Source organism: Rhea americana, unplaced genomic scaffold, assembly GCF_003343005.1.
Source record: "Rhea americana isolate MKP2758 unplaced genomic scaffold, rheAme1 scaffold_26, whole genome shotgun sequence".
NCBI classification, from domain to species: Eukaryota; Metazoa; Chordata; class Aves; order Rheiformes; family Rheidae; genus Rhea; species Rhea americana.
The window spans coordinates 4,986,973-4,994,358 of record NW_028186379.1 but is presented as its reverse complement, the minus strand read 5'-3'; the positions used below and the strand labels follow the sequence as shown (position 1 = coordinate 4,994,358).

General features: G+C 38.7%; 1 long non-coding RNA gene across 1 annotated transcript in view; it reads right to left on the bottom strand.

Moving 5' to 3' along the window:
• Positions 1-6: 6 nt before the first annotated feature.
• The window catches only part of LOC146594412 (uncharacterized), a 37,123-nt gene continuing 29,743 nt past the window's right edge, over positions 7-7,386 (bottom strand). The window contains exons 2-3 of the long non-coding RNA XR_014896198.1: positions 1,237-1,331; positions 7-1,124 (exon numbers count right to left, since the gene is read on the bottom strand). This is a non-coding gene — a long non-coding RNA (uncharacterized LOC146594412). The remainder of the gene's footprint in view (positions 1,125-1,236; positions 1,332-7,386) is intronic.

The following is a 7,386-nucleotide window of genomic DNA, read 5'->3' as shown; positions in this document are numbered from 1 at the left end:
AAGAAGAAGAAATCACGTGAAACCACCGAGTTCAGTTTGGAGAGTATTCACACGCCAAATTGATGGGCTTGGTATCCGATAAAACTGCCCTTCATTTCTATGATACTTTTGGCAAGAAACAGCCCATAAACATAAACAGATCATTTCCCTCCTTGCAGAAAAGCAGGCACCTCCAAGGGAGGAAGCACCGTACATGTTTATCAGAGCCATAAATACTACACAAGGTTTTAGAAGAGGCGCGGAGGGGCAAATTTCATATCGAGCTAAGAGATTTGAGGAAGGACAAGCTAACTAAGAGAGAAAAACACATGCARTATATCCCACAAACCACAGAATACACCTCTGCTGGGAACTGCTTGYGCTACTGTGAGTAGGGACATGGGGCCAGGCCAGGCCACACGAATAGGCACAGCCGTCCCCAGGCTGGGGCGGTAACGGTGGTGTTGCGTTCCCTGTTGGCCATCTGGCCAGAGAGCCTTCATCTCCCCAACGCCGCTCTCCTCTTCCCGAGGCTCCTGTACTCAGTCTGGCGCTGGARGAAGGGCATTTGAGGTGTGTGGGAAAATGGGTTAGGGATGCCCACATTCGTGCAAAAACTTCTGCTTGATGTCACTGTGATTTGTAAGAAAATAGTGCACAGTTCATTGTTACACTGAATAAAGCAAATGTAATCTTGATTAGAGCTTTAACAAGGTGGAATAGACTACCAATGCCACGCAAGATACCTCATATTATGTTATGTGAATACTTTGCGCTTACTACAGTTGAATAAAGATCCRAATTATTTTTAATGGAAAATTGTAGGGGAGCTTGTATTTCCATATTTCAAAAATCAAGATTTTGATTAAAAAGTGAATGAGTTTAGAAAAATCTGTTGTTTAAAGACTACTTTCTGAAGAGGTTACTAGTTCTTTTTCAAGTTTAAATATAAGATTTTATAGTTTTTCCCCAACTTAACTGCCCAACTCTGTTTGACTTCTGCCATTATCAAGCATATATTAGCACATTATTGTTTTAGCAGAAACTCCATAACTTCAGATGATTCCACCACACGCCTTTTATCTTCTGCATCCAGTCCTTTCTTCATGTTTAAAAATTTTTTTTTCCAGGTTCCTAAATAAAGCCTGAAGGACAAAAGAAGGAAAATTATATGAGTATTAATGATAGAAGATGTATGAAGCTTTCAAAACAAGAAGACCCTTAAAATAGACATACACATGAAACTCCTGTACTCACTTCTCCATCCACAATGAGTGTTGAGAGTTCTTCAGCAAAAATCCTTGRAACTTCACACTTCTTGCATTGGAGGAATCCTGGTTGTTTTTAGGAAGCTGCAATGGCAGAGCAAAAGAGAATCAGACCCTAAATCTCTGCAATGGGAGAAACTTCTTCAACCACTCCCAGAGCTGCAGTTAGACCCTGCTGTCCTGTACAGCTGTCCTCAGCACGCTTGGCAGGTGCCTGAGAAATGGGTCCCATAATTTGGCATCTAAAAGATTTGTGATATGACTTTCTTCTACAAAAGCCTTGTTGATTGTTCCCTGTTATGACACATTTATCCATATAGCTATTTTTTTCCTTATTATGCTCTCTACTAGTGTGCATGGCAGAGCATTCAAACCTACTGACCTGTAATTCCCATGATCACTTTTTTGATACCACATTTGCTACATTATATCCATCTGGTATTAAGGCATATTTGATCAGTAAGTTACCCATATGACAATTAATAAAGTAATTTCATACTTAAGTTCATTTAGAACTCTTGTGTGAATATTGTCTGAGCCTGGCAATGTCTCATTGTTCAGTTTATTGAGCAGCCCTATAGTTGGTATTATTACCATTACAATTTACAAATGCTTAGATTCATCCCCTCTAAAGAACAGCTATTGTCCTTGCTGATTTCCTCTTAGTAAGCACAAATGCAGAGGATTCATTCAGATTATCAGTGATGGTTTTGTCTTTCTTAACCGTTCCTTTTATATTTTGCTAATGTATTCACCATGTCTCTGGCAGACGTCCTGTTTCCAATGAATTTGTTATTATTAGTTTTTATTGCTTTAGCATAAAATTTCAATCCAGATTTGGATTTTCCCAGATTTTAGAAGTTCAGATTTGGACTGTTATAAAAATAGAATCAAGATGTGGGGCTCGAGGCACGGCCTTGAGCCTGACATGACTTAAAATACGTCTGTGCCTGACAAGGTGACCCAGTAAAATGGCATGGTAGGCTTCCAGGTAGTGTGCATTTTCAGCTCATTTTTTTCACATGAGACTACGCACAAGAAATAATACACTGTTGATGCTCTGCAAATGAAATATAGGAACTGGGTTATTTTCTCTTTAGGTATGAACATCAGAAGAGTTGCCTTAAAAATATAGAGTACAATGTAGTCTGGAAGTTCTTTACTGCTCAAGGTCACACAGGAGAAGAGAAGGATCCACCTGTGAGATACAGAAAAACCATGAGCACTGATTGCCAACGCACTTCTCTGTTGCAGCTCTGTTGGCCACCAGGCCACCAGCCAGGCATTGGCTCGTCTAGAGTGCATGCTGGCACATTGGCTCTGCTGTGCTCTGAGCCACTGCCAACTGCTCCAACCAGTTCCTGAGCTGACTACCAACCACRTAGCCTTAGGGAGCATAGTGCCCCTGCTAGTTAAACCTTCCTGAGAGACACATATATTACCACTAAGTTGTGGTGACATAGTTTTTAGTCATCTTGTAGGCTTACACTACTGGGATTATACCACTTGGCGTATTCTGCAGAGAGATGTACAGACCTAGCTTTAGCAATATGGCTGATGATTGACTGACTTCTGCATCTCTCCTCCAGCCCAGCAACTTTTCTTTTGTSTTCTGCAAACTGCTAAGAGTAACAAATGACATCTCAGAGAAGTACCCATCTGAACTGTTTGCCATCTTCTCCTTTGCATTGATAGATCCCATTCTTTCGCTACACATCAGCCCACATTGTAACTCCATATCCTGTCACTAGTGCAAGATGCACAAGTGACAAAAGATACTAAAATGAGTGCTTTGTGTTTGCAATATGTAGGGCTGTTTKCTGTTGCATCAGTTCACACGAGGCATATAGGAAAGGAGAAATCAGATGTGTCTCTAGGAAGTAAGCTTAACAAAAATAAAAGGGGTAGGGAGGGTTAAATTTTGATGAACTATTTTTTTACTTCCTAGCCACATACTTCAGCTGTGTAAACAGTAAATAAACTTAACAACAAATTCCCATTGTTATTTTTCCCTTACTTGTACTATTATTAATGGTCAGAAAGACCTGTGAAATAAGAAAGAAAAACTGAAGAAAGGAAGGAAGAGAGAAAYCAGGCCAAGAGACTTATTTTCAGGAGAAAAGTGCTATTTTTCAGCTTCTTCTGCTCATGTTTTACTTTTTTCTTGAGAACTAATAGCTTAACATTAAATACAGCAGTGTAAAGACCTGATTTACTCTGCACATCAAATGCAGCAAATAACCCTTCCTATGTAAAGAAGGAAAACTTTTCTGTAATTGAACTCTCACCAAGAAGCAAGTGGAGAGGACAGGGAAAGATACAGCTTGACATTATTCACTTGATATGTCAATGTAAAAGATTATCTAGATAGTTAAAGAACTATGTTTTGGTGGTTTTTTTAGCTTTTGTATTTGTAGGAAAACTAGTTATTCTTTTGGAGGAAAAGATTCATTTGCAAAGAGGTAAATTCTGAAAAAAATCCCTMGTACTCTACAGTGATTATCTTTTTGGTAATTTGTTAATAATCACAAGTTTTATCTTCTAGGAGAAACAGAACATACAAGCAATATTTTGAAGCAAAMACTTTGAAGTAGAAGAATACATAGATTTTTGAGGGGAGGAGGGTGCAAGAGGGGTGTCAAAAATCATGTGCACCTGAGTGCATACAACTATTTGCATTGCAGATCACATGCAACTGTTAAAAGACATAATACTCCAATAGTTTCCTTTCTTTTCTATTYATCTAGGCAAGTAGCATTTCCCTGTTCTCTTTGCACATCCAATGCTTTGCCAGGAAGACAAGAAGGAATTCAGATTGTATTTCTAACATGAATGCAGTTGCAAGGGATGCATACCACATTCACAAAGTAAAACCATCCGCTTTGCCCTCCCTGGTTCGGTAAGCATTCTCCTGGAGAGGGCTAATCCACACAGACTGAAAAGCCAAGAGCAGTGCTAGGCATCCTGAACTTCCCCCCTACCATGTGCATCAAATATGCTGAGAAAATGTCAGAGCAGGGAGGAATTGAATCTCCCTGCTGCACTTCTCAGTCAGCAAACAGTTCCAGCTGCTGTCAACTACTGTTATCATATATGTTAAGTAGGACCTACAAGGTGACAGCATACTTTCTTTTCYCCAGATATTCCAGGAATTATCAAATCTCATTGAACTGGCTGTGCTGACAAAACGTGCCTTTGTGGCAATCATAAGGCCTGCAGTAGAAATTCATAACACAACTAATTTGGACATCCCTCYATGCTTGCAATAATCCTTCTACAAGTGCTGGAAGATCTGAGATTATCTTGTTCTGTAGGCCAGGTTGGCCCTCTAATTTAATCCAGGAACAGCAGAAAATAAAATACAGCAAGACCATGTTGGCTTCACTAATTTTTGGGCCCTGAATTAGCAGTGTTCAGTTAGGTCCCAGGATGGGGAAACAGTGCAAAACCATAAATAGTACTAAGTTATAAAGTAGGTCACAAGGTATCTCAAATTAAAGATTAGTTAAAGGCTATTGGAGAACTTTAAATCCTCCCTGTGCACATTCAATCCCCTGTCTTTACTCTCAAAATAGACGGATGTTATGATGCCTAATACTTATGACCCTTTCCACCCCATCCACAGTGMCTGATCATGCTCAGTATAGCCAGTAAGGACAGCGGATCCCTTTTGCTCAAGAATCTAGCAATCATGGCTTTCCTCTGAGATATGAGAGACCTGGAATCAAATCATTCTTCTGCCTCATGGGACATGTACTCACATCCTCCCTGAAAAGCCCTGTTGCCCCAGGCTATGAAGAACATTAGATTCAATCGCTTCTGCTGAAGCTGTTCTACTATGCATAGGATAGTTAAATATTCATGGTAAGAAAGACTGAGGAAGGAAAAAGAAAGAATGGCCTATGGTCATGGCCATCAAAAGCATTAGTATCCCTTGTGCTAGCTGCTCCCCACAATGTCAGCATGCCCTCTTCTTCCTAAGGTCCTCTTCTGGCCCCTGATGTTTAATCATAACTCCACCTGGAATCTCCAAGGGAACAGTGAAGCAGAGCGAGAAGTGCAGGATGTGGTGCAGATGGGTACAAAGTGGGAAAGCAGGGTGGAAGGAAGACCCCTCAAGTGCTCCAAGTCCTTTATTTTTGAGGGGTGCAGCGCTGGCAAAACTGCCTCCCTACTCCACCTGCTCTCTCAGTGACCACAGCACTTACAGAAAGAGACTCARGTTCCACATTTCACTCTAATGAATATTTAATTCAAACACAAAGTAAATCAACTTCAACAGGAGAAAGAGAGCATTTCCCACCCCAGGGCCCCGTAAGAGCTGATGGACAGTGTGTGCTCTTGTACGATAGGTATTTGGATCTGCTTAGGCTTAGCCAAAAACCAAATCCACGTATAGTAATTATACATGTGTTTACAGCTTCCAGAGGGGAAATAAATAAAGCAATTAATGTAATTTACAAAAACAAAGTGACTAGTTCACATTAGGAATGAGTCACTTGCCAAAAAGTGAAGTGATCTGTTTCTTAGGAGTGTGGAAATGACAGAAATAAAGAAGTAAATAACAAATCTTATTTTATTTTCTTTTATTAAAAAAAAGATGAAACATTATTTAATGTAATTAGAACAACAAAAAATCTCCAGATAAGACCATAGTTTCTACCCAGGAAAGCTTTGCCTCAAGAGATTTTAAAGTCTTTGAAGATAGTAGACTACATAGCATATCCAAACAATATGGGCTGTGGCACGTGCATCTATAATAGCTATTGCACACAATGCATGTATAGAATCTCATACAATAATCCTAAATCAGGGGAAATACTCTCTTCGACTTCAGTGGGAATCAGAGAGGCCCTTAAGGAATAGAAGAGTATATCATAACAGAAACAAAGCTTAGTTTAGATGTGAATCACAATGCTGCCACTGAGTTTATGCTCAGTTTAACCTATTAAACAATGTAAGATGAGCAAAAATTTCTAATTTCCATACTGCTGATTTTGCAGACTTCAGAAACCCTGACTATGAAATAAATAACTTGCTCTTAATAAATGCCTAATTTCAGTATGGATAATATATTTAAGTACAGGAAGATATAAATGATATATTTTTATTGCATTGCTGGTTACCTTTCTATACTGATCCAACTAAACACAAATGTTAAAATTTACAAGGAACTGTCTAAAAAGTTTTGTCTGTTCATAACAAGAGATACATTGGGAATGTTATGCTATTATGCAAAATTACAAAGATTAAGTAGACTGTATCAATATAATCAATATTGTATTTCCTGAATGACTGGTCTGGCTGTACAGCTATGCCTGTATCATAAAAATGCAATGATTAAAGAGGAAAAGATTGGAACTCACTGTACAGAAATTGAAGTAGTATTCCTCTACTTCTTCACAGTAGATGTATTTCCTGTGTCAACATACTGTGTTTATTCCTAAAGAGAGTACTCTGAAGAGATAAGATTATTCTAAAGTACTCTTAGTACTCGAGAAGTATGTAGTGGCTATATTTTTTTTAAATAAAATGAGCAGTTTCTGGAACCAATGTTTTGGTAATTTAAAAGATAAATTCTTCATATTATGAGAAAGCATATGTGAGAATTTATCTGACATATCAGAGAGTGGTAGAAAAATTGGTGATTATGAAATTGCTTGATTTTCTGCTGGCTAATTTGCCAGTACTATAAATTTTTATGAAACGATCCTTATGCTYGGTAGCTAAGGCTGTGGTCACTTTCCGCACAGCTGCTCACATTCGTGAAGTCTTTTCACCTCTCTTTTTCTACTGGACCTAGTCAAGGATACTTTTTATTGYTGTATCTTAATTCTGCATACAAAAATGAACAAATAATTGAATACACAAAATCGTCCAATCTTTTCTAATTCCTCTGTCAACCATATTTTGTCTGTTTTCTTCCTTTTATTTCCCTTTCTTTCTGATTTTCCTTTCCTGTGTCTGTTTTTTTCTTTCCATGATCACACAGAATTGAGGGAGAGACAAAGATGCRTTTTGTACATGCAGATAAATAAACTCTATGTAGAGCTGAGTCTGTCCCACCCRCAATCGTCTARTCCTAGAATCCTTCATTTGCAACAYTGCCTTCCAATGCAGAGTTCCAAGATGGGTAAAC